Below are 18743 nucleotides of genomic sequence, written 5' to 3'. Positions count from 1 at the left end.
TGCAGGGTTACGGAAATCAATTCACATGAAATCAAAACTCCAAAAAGGGGTGCAGATTTATGGCCTAAAGCTTTGGAGGCTGAAAGAGATTAGAGAAGATGAACATCCAAGGATTAGCAATCACCTCCAAATGCTTAATGATGATACAGAAAGGTAGACCTTTGCAAAGAGATGAAGAGGAATACTACCAAGAGAACATGGTCCGAGCCAAATCATGAATCAACGGCAAATGTTACCGACACTAATGTTACTACTGCTTCCCTTCACGAATGATCGAAACAGGCCAACATCTTCCCCAGTTCAGGCCAAAGGTTGGTCCAAAAGCCCAATTTGGGGCCGGGCTGTGGTGTAGCAGGTAAGTGCCCACATCCGCTTGGGCGGCCCGGGCTTCACCGGCTAGCATCACGCTTGGGGATCAGATTACTAGCATTAGGAAATACAGATTTCAAGGTCTGGTGGTCACAGAGATCATAAAGAAGTAGAAATGGTGAGGAGACCTTATCTGCACGCACCAGAAAAAGATCCAGGAGAATATTACAATCTATGAACGCATAAGGAACACTTCACCAAATGATGAAGGAAGGAAAACATGTGACCTGCCAAGGTGGAATTATCAGACTGCTAGGAGATCACACGATCAGTGTGCATCAGGGGAATGCCTGGGCAACTTCAACATGAGAGGGCCTCCCGGACGTTCTCTGGGGAAAGTCCACCCATTTGGCCATATCCACAAAAGATAAGAGATAAAACCCGGGATAAGCTTAAAGGAAAGAAACCGGTGGCTAGAGGGAACTTAGTAGACCCTTCAAGTCCTTGGAGAAAGTTAGAAACCGACAAGAAATCCAGAGCAGGGAAAACTATCCTACCTGGAAAGGGGGACTAGTCAGATTGGGATGAGACGGCTCTGAAACACTGTGTGCATTGAGGTTGTCAGGACAACTTAGAATCTGAGGGTGTTTATGACATCACGGTGAACATGTCACCCAAGATGGCCGCATGTTTACAGTTCGAGGATTGGCCTAGTCTAGGACACTCAAGTGAGAGATACCCAGAAACAGCTTTTCCAAACAAAAACTTGAAAGGATAAAACAGACTCTGATTCAAGGGAGAAGAAAGGAATCATTGGGAACAAGCGATAATAGATGGACAAGCACAGAGAGGAGAACATTGTCACCTACTCAAGTAGATGGTGAGGTCGTGCAGATTCAATCTTGGAACTTGATTTGAAACAAGAGGCCAGACTTGGGGCTTATCAGACTTACATTGTCCTTCTGCCTTACTCATAATCCAAAGTACAGAATGATCTCTTGGGGACGTTGAAGAGAAGAATCGAGGACTCCTTTCGTAGGCCCCTAACATCCTTTGAAGAGAAGTCTAACTTGCATAGCTCTGGCCTCACGGGGGCCCACTGGCTACATGCTAAGCTTTCCCAAGAGATCTCTTTGAAGCCTTGAAGGCATGGACGCCTGTCATGCTTGGGGTATGTAGCTTGGTTTGGAAGGGTTCTAGAAGTGTGCTGAAAAGCACCCTTTTCGAGAGGGCTTCATTCCTGTATGAAGGCTGCCCTCCCAGGCTACAGTGCTCAGTTGGGCTCCAATGAAATTAACTCCCCCATCTCTTGCCGTAGAAGGAGTACTGATTCTGTGTTTTGACACCATATGGAAGGAGGTTGACTGAAAACTAGAACATTACCATGATATTTAAAGAAAAATACACATGCCAGAGCTGAGGATGTCAATAAAACAGTAACAGACTCTGTAGAAATAAAGTAAGCCAGTATCTAGATGTAATCTAGGGGAGCGTTCAAGGTTCAGGGCTGAATGTCGAAACTTCCCAAATCCAGGGAAAGAGACGGAAGGATTTCTCACCTGGAGAGAGGAATTCATCAGACTCATCGAATTTGTCTCGGAACCATTGTGTCCGTGAAGGTGGTTGCCAGGACAACGTCTAACCTGGAGTTTCTCATCTCACAATGTCAAATGAACCAAGATGGACACGTGTCCTCAGTTCTCAGTTGGACGTAAGCTAGGATAGCAAAGATTCCTTCAACTGACAGATCGAAATTCAAAGACAACATCCAACAATCACCAAAGCACCTACACGTCGGCCTACAGAACATATGGTGATTAAAAAAATACAGAATTCCTAACCTAGAATGAAGGAGAACCCACTGATAAGCATATCGAAGGGAGAGAGATCAGAAAGACCACTACGATTAGACTAAAGAAAGAAAACAAGCTCCCAGAAAATGGAAGGCAAACAGAAATCACACCTGAATACTCCACAGTGAATGAAGTCAGTGTTTACAAAGAGTCTGCTTGAATGTTTGAAAGTCCGAGAAAGTCACAACCCCAAAATTTGCAGTGAATGTCAAACCTGGGCTAACTGGGAAGGGTGAGTTCTCAGACTGCTCCAAGCTGGCTCTGAAACCCTGTGTCCATGATGCTTGCTGGGACAGCAGAGACCCAATTCTGACAAATCCCAGTTGATCAGAAAAACAACCTGGCCTCGTCTACACTGGACCAGATTTGGGCTCAAGTAGCATATTCAAGTCCCATTCCACTCAACTGCAGGTTGCCAATGGAACACAAAAGGGGCCGGCCAGTGTTGCATAGGTGACGTCCGCGTGTTCTGTGTCAGCAGCATGTGGTTGGCCGCGTGGAATTCTGGGGGTGAGCCTCCTCACCGCTCGTGCAGCCTTTCTGGGGCAGGCGTCCGAGGTAGTGTAGAGGCAGATGGGAAGCGACGTTAGACAGGGCCAGTCTTCCTCAGCAAATACGGCAGCGTTGCCAGCAGATATGAGCACCGCAGTAAACATCTGCCTAAACAAAACCAATTTAAAGTTGCAAATGATAGAAAAACTGAACCTCAAAAAAAAAAGCATGCTAGAAAGAAAAACAAGTAATCTAGGAATAACCTGCACAAAACAGCTGAAAGCTATGTAAACCGAGAAATAGCAAACCTTTGGGAAAGAAATTCCAGAGGACACAAGGAAACGAAAGGGAATTCAGTGCTCTTGGAATGGAAGAAAACGAAGAAAGCATGAGGTATCATCACAATGATTCCTTTCTCATGCCTTGGATCAGCGTCTCATTGGTCTCTTCAAGTTTCTGTGCCCGGTTTCTGTTTGGAAAAGCTGTTTCTGGGTATCTCTCACTTGATTCTGCTAGCCTAGGCCAATCCTGGGCTGTAAACATGTGGCCATCTTGGGTGACATGTTCACCGTGATATCATAAACACCCTCTGAATTGTAAGTTGTACTGACAACCTCCATGCACTCAGTGTTTCAGAGCCATCTCATAACAGTCTGACTACTCCCGTTTTCCAAGTAGGATAGTTTTGCCAGTTTTGGATTTCTTGTCGGTTTCTAACTTTCTCCTCGAACTTTGAAAGGTCTACAACATTCCCTCTAGACACGGGTTTCTTTCCATGAAGTGTATCCCCGGTTTTCTCCCTTATCTTTTGTGGATGTGGTCAAACGGGTGGACCTTCCCCAGAGAAATTCCTGGAGCTCCTCCCAAGTTGAATTTACCCAGGCAATTCTCTGATGTGCAATCAGCGTGTCATCTCCTAGGAGTCTGACAATTCCACCTGGGCAGGTCACATGTTTTCCTTCCTTCATCATTTGGGAAATTGTACCTTATGCATTCATAGGTTGTAATATTCTCAGCCTTCATTTTCCGGTGTGTATTGAAAATGTCTCCTCAGAATTTCTACTTCTTTATGATCTCTGTGCCCACCATACTGTGAAATCTGTATTTTCTAATGCTAGTAATCTGATCTGCAACCCTGATGATAGCAGGTGAAGCCCGGGCCGCCCAATCAGAACTTGGGCACTTACCTGCTACACTACAGGGCCGACCCTGAATTAGGCTTTTGGACAAACATTTGGCCTATTCTTGGGAAGATGTTGGCCTGCTGCGATCATTCGTGAAGGCAGTTAGTAACATCATGGACGGTAGCATTTTCCACTGGTTCATGAGTTTAGCATGGAACACGTTCTCTTGGTAGTGTTCCTCTTCATCTCCTTGCAATGGTCTACCTTTCTGTAGAGTCCTTAAGCATTTTGAGGTGATTACCAATCCTTCGAAGTTCATCTTCTCTAATTTCTTACAGACTCCAAAGCTTTAAGCCGTGAACCTTAACGTCTTTTGGGAGTTTTGATTTTACGTGAATTGTTTGCCATAACCCAGCATTATAACATCCTATACGTTTCAGACCTACATCCTCATAGATTTAGACTTCTGTGTACGTTACATCATCTTCACCACCGTAAGCCTAATTACAGGCCCTCACGACACACTTGTGTCAAATCAACTATTTCTCCCTCTGGGCCCCGCCACCTTTCCCTCTGGGAACCAGAAATCCCATGTCACGTGCTACCTGTTTCTTGGTCCTTTTTTTCCTCTTCTCCTTGTAAGTGAGACCCTATGGTATTTGACCTTCCCTCTGGGGCTTGTTTCCATGCCCCTAAAACCCTCAGGAGCCATTCTGTTGGTCACAAATGGCTGGAAGGCATCTGTTCCTGCAGCTGAGTGCTATGCCGTTGTGTGGCTATAGCCCATCTTTCTTGTCCCTTGATGGGCACCAGGGAGGCTTCCCTGTCTTCGATATCGGGAGTAAGGCTGTGGTGAGCACAGCGGTGCACGGATCTCTGTGCATTAGCGTTTGCAAGTTCTTTGGATATATATGCCACAGAGGAGTACCTGGATCATGTGGTAGATGGATTCTGAAAATTCTGAGGCAATTCCACACCACTTCGCGTAGTGGCTGCACCGGTTTACACTCCCACCAGCAGTGCAGGAGGCTTGCCTTCTCTCCACCTCCTCTCTGAAACTTGTTGGTTCCTGTCTTCATCCTTATAGCCATTCTGACCACTGTGAGCTGCTATCTCAGTGCCGTTCGTATTTGCATTGAGCAGAGACTTAATGATGATGAGCATCTTTTCATACAGCCTGTTGTCCATCTTTCTATCTTCCTGGGAGAGCTGTCTGTTTCCATCTTTTTCCCAGGATTTATTTGATTCGTTGACTTTTCTCCTGTGGAGACATATGACTTCATTGGATCTTTTGGCTATTCACCCCTTCTCCGATGTGTGGTTTGCAAACCTGCTGTCGCAGTTGTTGTGACGTCTTTGCACTGAGTCTATGGTGTCATTGGCTGGGCAGAAGCTTCTGCGTTGGATGGAGTCCCGCTTGTTTCTTGTTTCCTTTTTTGCCCTTGCCCAGTCACACATGCTTCTTCCAAATAGGCGGCCAAGCCAGATGGCAAAGAGCAAGCTGCCTGCGTTTTCTCCTCGAAGTGTCACGGTTTCAAGTCTTCCATTCAAGGCTTTAATCCATTTCGAGGTGGTGTGTGTGCCTGGTGTAACATCACGGTCTACTCTCATTGTGTTACATCTGGCTGTGCAGTCTTTCCAGCACCATTTCCTGTCTAGAGTCTCTTTTCTCCGCTTTCTCCTCTTGGCTCCCTGGTCGAAAATGAGATGTCCATAGGTGTGTGAGTTGATTTCTGGGCTCTCGATTCTGTTCCATGCATCTGTGTGCCTCCTTTGCAGGCCAGGCTGTGCTGTTTTGGTACCTAGCTCTTCGTCCTATATGTGGCAGTAAGAAAGTGTGATAATTGCTGCTTTGTTCGTTTTCCCCAGGATACCTTTTGCTATTCAGTGTCCTTTGTTGCTGGATAGAAACTTTAGGATTCTCTCTTCTATTTCTGTGGGAAAGATTGCTGCAACTTTGACTGGGACTGCATGGAATCCAGACATTGGTTTGTCTACAAAATAATCCATAAATAATCTGTAAATGAAAATTTGGGGGAGTTTATTCTGAGCTTCAATCTGAGGATTATAACCCAGGGCCTTTCTACCCAAAGGAAGAAAGAGCATCAGAGAAGTGGGGGTGCACAGACTGGTTGTATTCCCCTCATAGAGGATGTTTCACATAGGATTGAAATGTCCCATTTACAATAGTCGTGAGACTGCTCTGTTGGCACAGCGATTGATGGAAATAGCAGGTAGGTCTTCTGTCTCAGTGAACACAGTAGGGTGGCAGTCTGTTGTCTCCAGCTGACTGGTCACAGGTGAGCTGGGTGGTCAAGGGTGAGTGCAGCAATCTGTTCCTAGCCTAGGGAGAAATGCTTATCCCTAAAGAAATGCTAATGTGGGGGGAAGTTGCACCTTTATCTCAAGGGCCATAGGAAATGTCTAAGCAGATATGCAATGCGTGCTAAATAGCCATAGTCAGGCCCTTTTGGAAAAAACAAAATCAGGCCGAATTAGGTTTATACCAAATGGCTTCCTCATATAGTCCAATATATCCAATTGCTTCCCATTTTTATTTGAGCTTTATTCCATATGGACGTTTCAAGTGTGTCTGTTGTTGCATTCGAAGGGCACGGAACAGCCTTGCGTTTCCTTGTGTCTTGTGGAATTTCTTTCCCCAAAACTTTGCTAGTTTTTGGTTCCCATCGCTGTCTCCTGTTTGTCCAAGGTTATTCGCAGGTATCATTTTCTTCTCACTGGCATGGGTTTTTTTGAGGTTCAGCTTTTCTATTCTTTGCAACTTTTAATTAGTTTTGTTTGGCAGAAGTTTATGGCTGTGCTCAAATCTGCTGGCCGTGCTGTTCTCTTTGCTGAGGAAGAGTGGCGCTGTCTAACATCGCTTCCCCTCTGCCTCTACACTAGCTCGCACGCCTGTCCCAGAATGGCTGGACGAGCGTTGAGGAGGCTCACCCCCAGGATTCCACACGGCCGACCCTGGCCTGCCGACCCAGAACACGTGGACTTCACCGCTGGCCCACTGGCTGGACCCTTTCGTGCTGCATTGGCAACCTGCAGTTGAGTGGAATGTGACCTGAATATGCTACTTGAACCCAACTCTGGCCCTGTGTAGATGAGGCCAGGTTTTTTCTCTGGCCCACTGTGATGTTGGAGGATTTTTCAGAATCGTGTCTCCTCTGTCCAGTCTAGCTTGGTGGACACAGGGTTTCAGAGCATGCATGGAGCAGTCTCATAACTCACCCTTCCCAGTTACGCCAGGTTAGACCTTCCCTGCAGTTTTTGGGGTTGTGACTTTCCCGGACTTTCAATCGTTCAAGCAGCGTCTGTCTAAAGACTGACATCTTTCACTGTGGATTATTGAGGTGTGATTTCTGTTGGCCTTCCATTTTATGGGACCCGGTTTGCTTTTCCATGGTCTAATCGTCATGTTCTTTATGAGCTTGTCCTTTGACATGCTTATCAGTGCGTTCTCCTTCACTCCATTTTAGGAATTTTGTATTTCTTTAATCACCATATGTTCTTTAGGCCAAGGTGTGAGTCCTTTCGTCATTGTTGGGTGTTGTCCTGGAATTTTCATCGCTCACTTGAGGGAATCTTTGCTATCCTAGCCTAGATCCAACTGAGCACTGACTACACGTGGTCATCTTGGTTCGTTTGACATTGTGAGATGATAAACTCCAGGTTCGAGGTTATCGTGGCAACCACTTTCATGGGCCCAATGGTTCCAACACAAATTAGATGAATCTGATGAATTCCTCTCTGCAGGTGAGAGACCTTCTGTCCCTTTTCTGGATTTGGGAAGATTCGTGCTTGACCACCGATCCTTGAACTTTCCACTAGATTACGTCTAGATACTGGCTTACTTTATTTCCACAGGGTTTGTTATTTGTTTGATTTACATCCTCAGCTGTGGCATGTTTATTTTTCTTTAAGTATAATGGTAATGTTCTAATTTTCTGCCATCCTTTCTATGTGTGGTTTCGAAACACATAATCAATACTCCTTCTACGGTAAGAGATATGGGGAGAGAATCTCACTGATCCCACTGAGCCCTGTAACCTGGGAGGTCAGCCTTCACAAAGGATGGAAGCCCTCTGCAAAAGGGTACTTTTCAGCACACTTCTAGAGCCCTTCCAAACCAAGAGACATACCCAAGCATGGCAGGGGTCCATTCCTTCAAGGCATCAATGAGCTCTCTTGTGACATATTGGCATTACCCAGTGGGCCCCCGTGACTTGAGAGCTGTGGAAAGTGAGAATTCTCTTCAAGAATGCTAGGGGCCTAGGAAAGGAGGCCTCGATTCTTCTCTTCAATGTCCTCAATTGATCATTCTTGACTTTGTATTATGTGTAAGGCAGAAGGACAACGTAGGTCTGATAAGCCCCGGGTCCGGCCTCGTTTTTCAGAACACATTTCCAGCTTGAATCAGCATGGCCTCCCCAGACTTCCGTAGATGACAATGTTGCCCTCTGAGTACTTGACCCTCTATTGTCTCTTCTTCCCAATGATTCCTTTCTCATCCCTTGAATTAGCATCTCTTTGATGTCTTCAAGTTTCTGTGCCTGGTTTGTGTTTGCAAAAGCTGTTTCTGTGTACCTCTCACTTGAATATCCTAGCCCAGGCCAATCCTAGAGCTGGAAACCTATGGCCAACTTTGGTGACATGGTCACCGTGATGTCATAAACACGCTCAGAATTCTAAGTTGTCCTGACAACCTCCATGCACACAGTGTTTCAGAGCCATCTCATACCAGTCTGACGACTCCCCCTTTCCAGGTGCGATAGTTCTCCTTTTTCTGGACTTCTTGTCGGTTTCTAACTTTATCCTCGAACCTTGAAAGTTCTACTACATTCCTTCTAGACAGTGGTTTCTTTCCTTTAAGATAGTCCTGGGATTTATCTCTTATCTTCTGTGGATGTGGCCAAATGTGTGGACTTTCCCCACAGAAAGTCCTGGAGTCCCTGCAAAGCTGAAGTTACCCAAGCAATCCTCTGATGAGCAATGATCATGTTAACTCATAGCAGTCTGGTGTTTCCACCTTGGCAGGTCAGATGTTTTCCTTCCTTCATCATTTGGGGAAGTGTACCTGATGTGTTCATAGATTGTAATATTCTCATGGTTCTTTTCCTGGTGTGTATTCATAAGGTATAGTCACAATTTCTACTTCTTCATGATCTCAGACGGCACCATACCTTGAAATCTATATTTCCTAATGCTCCTAATCGGATCTGCACCTGCGATGCCAGCCTGCCAGTCCCAGGCCGCCCAAGTGGAACATGGACACTTACCCACTACACCAGAGGGCTGGCCCTGAATTGGACTTTTGGACCAACCTTTGGCTTGAACTTGGGAAGATGTTGGTCTGCATTGATTATTCGTAAAGGTAATTAGCAGTAACATCGTGGACAGCAACATTTTCAGTTGGCTCAGGGGTTTAGCACGGGTCATGTTCTGTTGGTAGTGTTCCTCTTCATCTCTTTGCAATCGTCTACCTTTATGTTGCATCATTAAGCATTTCGAGGTGATTGTCAATCCTTTAAAGTTCATAATCTCTAAACTCTTCCAGCCTGCAAACTTTATCCCTTAAACCTGCTTGGCTTTATGGAGTTTTGATTTTAGGTGAATTGATTTCCATAACCTAGCATTAGAAAATCCTATAGCTTTCAGATTTACATCCTCATACATTTAGACTTCTGTGTATGCTACATTTTCTTCCCCACAGTAAGCCTAATTACAGGCCCACACCCCACACTTGTGCCTAATCAACTCTTTCTCCCACCGTCCACTGCCACCCGTTCCCCCTGGGAACCACCAATCCCATATCACGTTCTACCTGTTTGTTGGTCCTTATTTTAATCTTCTGCTTGTAAGTGAGATGCGATGGTATTTGATTTCTCCCTTGGGATGTTTCAGTACCCCTTCCACCCTCAGGAGTGATTCTGCTGTCACAAATCGCTGGACTGCACTCTTTCTTACAGCTGAGTGTTTTGCCTTTGTGTGGATATAGCCCAACTTCCTTCTCCATTGGTCCTTTGATGGGCACCAGGGCGGCTTCCAAGTCTTGGATATCGGGAGTAAGGCTGTGGTGAACACAGCGGGGCATGGATCTGTGTGCATTAGTGTTTCGCATTTCTTTGGATAAACACGCTGGAGAGGAATAGCTGGATCATATGGTAGATGGATTTGGAAATTTCTGAGGCAATTTCACATGGCTATGCCTAGTGCCCTCACCGGTTTGCACTCCCACCAGAGGTGCAGGACTCTTCCCTTCTCTCCACCTTCTCTCTGACACTTGTTGTTTCCTGTTTTGTTAATTATAGCCATTCAGAACACAGGGAGCTGTCATCTCATTGCCGTGAGGATTTGCGTTGGCCTTATACTTAATGGTGTTGAACATGTGTTCATACAGCTGTTGGCCACCTTTCTGTCTTCTTGGGGTAAATCTCTGTTTCCATCTTCTGCCCAGGTTTTAATGGGCTTGTTGTTTTTTCTCTTGTGGAGACGTGTGTGGTCATTGGGTCTTTTGGCTATTCAGCCCTTCTCAGATGTGTGGTTTGAAACATCCTCTCCCTGTTGTTGTGCTGTCTTTGCATTGAATGGACGGTTTCCCCGGCTGGACAGAAGCTTCTACGTTGGATGGAGTCCTGCTTCTTTCTTCTTTTCTTTGTTGCCCTTTCCCAGTCACACATGCTTCTTCCAAACAGGCGGCTACCCCAGATGGCAAAGAGCAAGCTGCCTGTGTTTTCTCCTAGAAGTTTCACTGTTTCAAGACTTCCATTGAAGGCTTTAATCCATTTCGAGGTGGTGTGTGTGCCTGGTGTAACATCATGATCTACTCTTATTGTGTTGCATGTGGCTGTGCAGTCTACCCAGCACCATTTATTTTAGAGACTCTCCATTCTCCACTGTCTCCTCTTGCCATCCTCATTGCAAATGTGCTGTCCATATATGTGTGAGTTGACCCTTGTGTTCTTCATTCTGTTCCATTGGGGTTTGTGCCTGTTTTGGGGACCAGGCTGTGCTGTTTCGGTACCATGCGCTTCGTCCTACATGTTGAAATCAAAGTGTGATACGTCCTGCTTTGTTCGTTCTCCTCAGAATTCCTTTGGGTATTCAGGGTCCCTTGTTGCTGGATAGAGACTTTAGGATTATCTCTTCTATTTCTGTTGGAAAGATTGCTGCAAATTTGACTGGGATTTCATGCAACCCAGAGATTGCTTTATCCATTGCGGACGTTTCAGGTGTTTCAGATCTTACATTCCTAGAGCACAGAATACCCTTCTGTTTCCTTGTGTTTTCTGGAATTTCTTTCCCTAAAGCTTTGTTAGTTTTTGGTTTCCATAGCTTGCAACTTTTTGTCTAAGCTTATACCTAGAAATCTTATTCTTCTTACTTGCATGTTTTTTTTCCAGAGGTTCAGTTTTTCTATTCTTTGAAACTTTTCATTGCTTTTGTTTTGGCAGATGTTTATGGCTGTGCTCACATCTGGTGGTGATGCTGCTGTATTAGCTTGGCAAGAATAATGCTGTCTGACATTGCTTCCCATCTGCCTCTACACTACCTTGGACGCCTGCCCCAGAATATCTGGACCATCGGTGAGGAGGTTCACCTCCAGGATTCTGCATGGTCTGCCCTGGGTGCCGACCCAGAATTTGTGGACTTCACCACTGCACCACTGGCCAGCACCTTTCATGTTCCATTGGAAACCTGCATTTGATGTGGAATGTGAGTTGAATATGCTATTTGGGACAAATCTTGCACTGTGTAGATGAGGCCAGTTTGTTTTTCTTCTCCACTGTGATGTCAGAGGATTTCTCAGAATTGTGTCTCTGCTATCACGGCAAACTTCATCGACACAGGTTTTCAGAGCCAGATTTTAACAGTCTCATAACTCACCCTGACCAGTTAGCCTAGGTTTGACACTTGCTACAGTTTTTGTGGTTGTGACTTTCTCTGTCTTTCGAACGTTCAGGGAATGTCTAAAACGGACATCTTTCATTGTGGATTATTCAGGTGTGATTTCTGTGTGCCTTCCATTTTCTGGGACGGTTTTTTGTTTTCCATGTTATAATTGTTGATATAGGCTCAGCGAGCTGAAGACTCGAATGAAAGATTTCTCGGACATTGAATGTCTGGCACTGGTGCTCTTTTATTTAGAGAATAGTATGGGATAGCATGGGGACAGGACCCATGGGTAGTGAAGAGTTGCTGCTGCTCCTTGGGGATGGGACCCATGAGCACTCAAAGCTCCTGCTGCTGCCCTGAGTTGAGGGTTAGGGCTAGTTTTATAAGTCATGGGTACATGATTTATTTTTACTGGAAAAAGAAATGATGTGGTAAAATGTCTTTAAATGATTTCAGTGCAGACGGGGTCTGGTTATTGTGCAGTCATTTAACTTTAGATACGGATCTGGCCCTGTAGATCAGCATGTAGGTGAGGATGAGCTGAGCTTCTCACCCTGAGTCAGCCCTATTCTACCTGCTCATATAGTTTGTCATGTAGGCCAGATCACCTTGGGCCTCCCTAGCTGGGGCAGCCTTAATCCATATCATAAACACCCCCTGAACCCATTTGGACTGGAGAGGTTGGGGGATATGGACGATGGTCAGTCTTCTGTAACCACTTATGGCTGTACAAGGGTGCAGAGCTGTCCCTAAATGGGGTCATAGGTACAGGTAGGAAGTTCAGTGGACTGGAAGCCTTCACCTGTGGAGTTCAAGGCTGACAAGTTATACAGAGCCTCTGGAGACGGGACAATCATTTGACGAGAGGTGGTCCAGGAGGTGAAACTTTTTTCACATGCGGAAGACAGACAATGAAACAGACAACAAACTATAATAAGAAATACAAGCAGTATGTTTAACCCAATGTATAACGTATGGAAGTAGTGCAGAAACCTGGTCCTGACTTGGAGTTCAACCAATCGTTTAGAGTTAGGGTTGATAAGACATGGATTTAATTTGGTGGTTGGGATAGGAAGCCAGAAATATTTTGACGGTAGTCAGGAATATAGACACAACATTCAGTTTTTATAATGGCATAGGTGCCCCCTTGTGTTGCTGTCAAGACATCCAGTGCCATTTGGATTTGGAGGACTGCCTTACACATTTGGGATACTTCTAAATTGAGCAGCGAAATGCTATGTTGTGCATCATTTAATGCCTTCATAATAAATTTGTTTAGGACTTCTATCTGCAAGATGACACTTTCGATTCCTAATTAGGGAAGGAAAATTGCGGAAAGATGGTCATACCAGTGGAAGACAGACCTGGTTCAGCGCTGCTGCAGGTTGGGTAGGATAGCAGGAGGAGATGTAGTAAATGTAGTTCTACCCTGCATCCAGCTAAAGCCTAGTGTGCATCGTGCAATCCACTTAGGTGGCAGCAAAGGCCATAAATTGGAGCCGCATAGCCACTGAGCACCATTAGAGACTAACCAAAGCGTGCTGGGCTGTCTATCCCAGTCAGTCCCAAACCAATAAGTACTTTTTTAAGACTATGATATGAGAACACATATAACAGCGAATTTTTCCCATAGGTCGGCTGTGATTAGGCCATGTATCACAAGTGTGATTGGTTTGTTCCCAACAGAGAGTGACCTTTTACTGAGTTGACCACTAGTAGGAGTGAACCAAATACATTCATCCCAAATTTCATATGGTCCATCCTGTGTGTATCCATAAGTTGGGGACTTTCCCTTTGGAACTTGTTGTTTCGGATCCACCTGTGACAAGGCAAATCTAGTTAGTATTTGGGGAGTAGTTTTAAAGGCAACTGTTTGATTGTGGCCAGGAAACTCGCACGTGTCAGACATAGATGAGCACAAGGAGACATTACGATTAGTAATAGATGAATCTTGTGGATGAAAAGAGCTAGAATCTAATATCCATGAATGCCTACTATAGCTTCTACAGAAACATAATATTTTCTCTCTTAAATCACCCTCATTTTTACAAAAGATAGCCAAATCAGGATTAACAGGTTTGCAAGTTGAGTGTAGTTTCAATACAACTTGCTCCAATTATTTACATAACAGCTACAAGAATAGCAATTGTTTTATACAGGCTTTTTTAAGTATGCTTTGCTGGAAATTTTTATGAGGAATCACAGATTGTACTGTGAAAGACTCTAGAGGCCAGAAAAGCCAAGCCAAGGATTTGCCATCAGATTCTGCCTGCAGTACTTACAGATTTGAGTGGAGTTCTCTTTCAGGTCCCCCAAAGTATTCGGAGGTTACTTGCACCTGCCAGAGAAGCACGCTTCCTTACTTAACGGGTAAGATTGCCAGAATCTCTGTAAACAAGGTACCAGGCCCGTGTTTCCGAGTGGCTGTATTCCAGAAAGTCCAATCTTTGTTCCTCAAATGCTGTCTTGTTATATCTGACCCTGTATGTTTCAAATAAGACATTCCAGTCAAAGGGAGAAGCTTGTCAAAACATATCCAAAGTTTTAAAATGCTTGTTCAAATAGGAAACAACACTCACTGTGAAACAATGCTCAGGTATCTATTCAATGTGATGACAGAAAGAGTCAGAAATCTTAAGAGTGACCTCAGTCATTATTTTCACAAAACACATTTCTCTCTTGGGTAGACTTACTCAAAGGAACAGCTTTTATAACGTCTTTATCAAGAGCAGATCCAAAGTTCAAGAAAAAGTATCCTTTTAGAGAAAACAAAATTTCAATTTCTGCTCCTACTTATTTTGAACATTCAAACTCATTCACTTAATTGAACTTACTTTAGTCTACCTGAGTAGGCATAAAACTCTTTTCAGAATTTCTACTTCACAAACCTTCTACAACTTTCTTTTTCGTTTTCAGAATTTGTCAACAACTCTTTCTTTTTTCCTTTCTAGTACATTAGGACAAATTTACCTTTTTTCACCCATCAAACAAAAATATTTCCATTCTTTATACCTTTTTTACTGAAAGCATACATTTTAACTTCCTTGAATACAGAGCTCTTTTCCTTATTAATTTCCTGTAGCTTTAATTCCATAAGTTAATTAGAACTTTTAAGGCTTAACAGATCTACTAAACACTAAAAAGTAAGCAATTATGAATTGTCTTTTATACCAGCAGTCTAAACACTTCATAAATTTAGAAACATGCTGCTTTACAATAAAACACAAGGCATGCTTTTTGATACACCCACACGCTTTTAGCCTCTTCAAGAAGAAGCCCAAAGTAGATAACTTAGATATGTTTATTAATAATGGTTCAGTCTTTCATCCTATCCAAAAAAGACCCGCATATTCATCTTTTTATCATTTAACTTAACTTTTCAAAAGTCAAGATTGTTACACAGAAAAATTTTGAAGCTGTTTTGTTTCAACAAGTATACTGACCATAAAAGTTATTGTACTCACCTTTATGAGTTTTAAGTATTTAAACCATTTGTTTCCAACAACCATGTTCAGATTACCTATGGAAACCTCATGAGGAATTAGACAAAACTGGTCATCATTTAAAGCTATTATTTTACTGACAAATTTAAGAAAGTGAACTTATATGACTAGATAACCCAGGCTGAATGCCTGCATCCTATGCAAATACCGACAACTCTGACAACAAGATAATTTTCAATCAAACCAACAAACTTTAACAAGCTTTCATTTACCAAAGGTTAATTCACATCACGTTAACTTTGAAAGGCACTGAGTCAATTTCTACTACATTTAGAATTTATGTAAGCACTTTCTTTAAGCCAACTAAACAGAGATCTTAATTTTGGCCATGCCATCCAGGGGTAAAAATATCACACATATAATGTACACATAGACACACATAGACAGAGACTGTACAACCATTGTTTAAAAACTACTCCAGTGAGTCAGGTACAATAATATAGAGCTCACCAGTTATGAATCCACACTTTGTTTTGAGCCTTTTTACTAATACATATTGTGAAGACCCTCGAGATGGTAGACTTTTTGATGGGTGCACTTATGACCATTTATCCTTTCCCCTCCTTTTTTTTTTTTTCAGTCTTAAGAATGAGTGATGGGCTACATAGCAGTTCCTTCAGAGGGGGAATGAGAATCCTTTTCATGATAAAGGAAGTAGGTGGAATCTGAACTGCCTCTAGAGCTGTCTTTCCAGCCTGCAAGGATTTTGTAAGGACAGTTGCTCTTGATTTCTCAGAAACTGGACTGAAACTTGAAGGACATTCTAGGTTGATCTACCTGTCCAACTGCACCAGAAAGGCACAGAGATACATCACAAATTTTCTCCCAGATGAAGTTTCTGGGGCATACCCATACAATTGAAAGTGTTTCTAATTAGTTAGAATGACCCTAAGTGGTGAGTCTCTTGGGATGCTTACGTCATTCCCCATGGCAGTAAAGCCAGTGTCGGACTGACAGTGAACTGGACAAGGGTGCAGTGCCTACAAAGGCCTGGAACATGCTGGAGGCCGGGTCTCCCAGTAGCCGGGTTAAGAGTTAAGTGCCTTGCAAAATATATTCAAGTTTTTCAATTTTACAGAATGTCCAGGTTCCAGTCAAGTCCAGCCTGAACTTAAGCTCGACTTGGTGACAACAGAGGACATGATGAGCAAAACAAAGAAATTAAAAGAAGACACCAGACCTCACCCTCATGGCCATTCCCAGAGGGTTATCATGATAAAAGTCACACAACAGTTCCAATGCTGGGGCACACTACCCTAGCATGACAGTTCACAGAATAAATCACAGGTCTCCTAACCTCATAGCCAATTCAGTAGGTGACTAAAATACTCAATGAGTCAACCGCCAACAGGGGGCACCCTACTTGGCATCACCGGGGTGATCAGACCCAGAAAGCCAAAGTTGGGCTCCCAGTGTTGGAGGACTTGACTGTTGAAAGATTTCTTTGTTTCCCGGTTGCAAAGCTCAAAAGGAGACAAAATTGGCCATTGTAACTCTAAGAAAGATGAAAGAGACAGGTCCATTACCTTGAAAATCCCCCCTGAACCTAGGGAAGCATCCTACCTGTTGTTCCTACTGTGGGGTGCCTATAGCAAGGGGTGATGGGGGTGTCCCCCAGAATTGCATCCCTTGGATACCTTCCCTGCTATGCCTGGCAGGAACAGGTGCCTGGTGAACATCTTTCCTATTCTGCCTGGAAGTAATAGGTGCCTGGTGAGTGGTCCCCAAGAGAAAAGGAGAAGTTTAAGAGAGAACATGATGGAGAAAAATAGTGAAGAAGTTTCCACCACGCTGGGGTCATTCTACCCAATTGCGTGTTGGAGCGATTCTCCAAAGAAGGGTTTCCAATACTCAGCCAAAGGTTAGACGTTGGTACTTTCCCTGAACTGAAGTCCCGATTGGGACATTCACACAGTTCAGATGGTCAAGTGCATGGGAGGTATCCCAATCCAGCTTTAGGGATAGAAACCTTCACGAGAGTCTTGGAGAATGCCAACCATCCTAATGACTTAAATGGCTGACCCTTTCCCACGTAAAATTTATGTATTAGAGATAGGGTCAGGAAGGAATGGATTAATTCATTCTACATCACTCTTAGGCTTAAGGTACTGATTCTCTTCAAGCTGAATGCCAGATTTGCACCATAGAGTAGCCATGGGCAGCAAACATGAATTCATACAGCTATTCAAGACAGTTCCTGATGGAGAAGTGAATTTAGATCCATCCTCGAAAAAGAGAGAGGCACAAGGAAGGAAAGGGCACTTACCAGAATTCGAGCTCACAAACCAATGAGGCGCGTTCCCGATATGGGCCACGAGATATGATGTGGGGTCGGCAAGCTCAAGAGTTGAAAATAAGATTTCTTGGACCCTCAAGGTCTGGCAGTGGTGCTCTTTTATTTAGAGAATAGTACAGGATAGCATGGGGACAGGACCTATGGGCAGTGAAGAGCTGCAGGCATGGGGACAGGACCCATGGGCAGTGAAGAGCTGCTGCTGCTGCTGCATTGGGAAAGGACCCATGGGTAGTCACAGCTCCTGCTGCTGCCTGGAGTTGAGGTTAAGGACTAATTTTCTCAGGCATGGTTATGTGACTTATTTTTCCTGGAAAAAGAAAAGATGATGTAAAAAGTCATTAAATGATTTCAGTTCAGATGGGTTCTGGATATTGTGTGGTCATATAACACTAGATACAAAACTGGCCCCATAGATAGGCATGTAGGTGAGCATGACCTGGGCTTCTCTCACTGGGGCATCTCTAATACATACCAAAAGAAATTCAACGGGTCCTATAGTTCTGCATGTTCACCAGCTAACCTTGGGCTTTCGAGTGGGGGCAGCCTTAATCCACATCAATCCTCATGGTCTTTCACAGCTGTCTCCCATAGATATGCTCATCAGTGTGTTCTCCTTCATTCCAACTTAGGAATTTTGTATTTCTTTAATCACCATATGTTCTCTAGGCCGATGTGAGTGCTTTCGTGATTGTTGGGTTTTGTCTTTGAATTTCCATCGTTCACTTGAAGGAATCTTGGCTATCCTAGCCTAGGTCCAACTGAGCACTGAGAACACGAGGTCATCTTGATTGGTTTGACATTTTGAGATCAGAAACGCCAAATTTTAGTTTGTCCTGGCAACCACCTTATGGACATAATGTTTCCGAGACAAATTAGACAAATCTGATGAATTCCTCTCTCCAGGTAAGATATTTTTGTCTTTTGTTCTGAATTTGGGTAGGCTAGACCTTGACTTCGGATCCTTCATTGTGCCAGTAGATTACGTCTAGATACTGGTTTACTTTATTTCTGTAGGGTTTGCTAGTTGTTTGGTTTACATCCTCAGCTCTGGCATGTTTATATTTCGTTAAATATAAGTGTAATGTTCTAATATTCAGCCAACTTCCTCACATAAGGTGACAAACCACATAATCAATACTCTTCTATGACAAGAGATAGGGGGAGAGAATTTCATTGGGGCCAAACGGAGCATTTTAGCTTTGATGGCAGCCTTCACTTTGGATTGGTGGTTCCCAGAGGGAAAGAAAAAATCCAAAAAGCT

This window comes from Equus asinus, chromosome 28 (genome assembly GCF_041296235.1).
Source record: "Equus asinus isolate D_3611 breed Donkey chromosome 28, EquAss-T2T_v2, whole genome shotgun sequence".
NCBI classification, from domain to species: domain Eukaryota; kingdom Metazoa; phylum Chordata; class Mammalia; order Perissodactyla; family Equidae; genus Equus; species Equus asinus.
The sequence above is the reverse complement of the archived record's forward strand: the minus strand, read 5'-3'. Positions refer to the sequence as shown.